Raw genomic sequence first — 1,023 nt, forward strand, 5'->3', positions numbered from 1 at the left:
TTAGACGGCCAATTTAGGTTGCCTTTTCGCGGGTGCGGTGCGGATAATGAGCAGTGCGGATGCGGGCGGTTGCAAGCGTTAACTCTGCTGATGCCGATGCGGGCGGTTACGGTTTGGAAAATCTTCTCTGCTTGGGGCTCTAAGATTTACGTTTAGTTTTATTGCTCTTATTTTTATAATGTCGTCGCAATTATTAATTACGCAGCAAATACTAAGCTGTTAGTCTTAATTGATATATCTAAGGTTGTATGATTTTGTTGTACCAGTAGATGTTCTGTGGATTACTTATGTTCGAAACGCTTTATGAAGCAGCTGTAATTTTTTAGATGAATGCAGTACTATTACAAAATCCGTTGGCAACCAGCGTTATATCAAATATGAACAAATTACGTTTTAGTTTGCCGAATTTTCTTTCGAAGAACCTAGTCCACGTATTTAATTTTGATATTGTATTGAAATATTCTGATGTATTGATGTATTAATATTTACATTAAATTAAACATACTTTGAACTAGTTCTTAAGAACGCTGTGTTGTTTAGCGCCATGTTTTTCTCAATATGAACTTTAGATTGAAGGTGTGCTTCAACTCATGTACGCAAAAACTTTATTGGCTCAGTTTAATAGATTTTTAATAGTAGTTTAATAATAGTTTTTAATAATAGTAGTTCATAACTAAGCAATTTTTTGCTTATAAGCTCGTTTAGTTTTGAAAACTTTTATAAATACAATGAACAGCAATCAAAGCAATAAATTTAAAATTTTTAATATTTTTGATATTAAACTATCAAATATAAGTAGCTATGTAATAAAACAACTTATTTTTTCAAGGTTTTTCATAAGAGACAAAGTTTAACAGTCATAAATAAAATAGAATTCTATATATTAACAAAGTTTTTAGTTTTTTTAAGTTTAAACCGATTAAATTAAAATTTTATATCAGAGCAAATTTAAAAGTTATCTGAAGTTTGTTTTAGAGTACGTTCTTTCTATACCTGTCGCTTTTCAATGAAGCACAATACACG

Source organism: Helobdella robusta (assembly GCF_000326865.2).
Source record: "Helobdella robusta unplaced genomic scaffold HELROscaffold_1529, whole genome shotgun sequence".
Taxonomy (NCBI): domain Eukaryota; kingdom Metazoa; phylum Annelida; class Clitellata; order Rhynchobdellida; family Glossiphoniidae; genus Helobdella; species Helobdella robusta.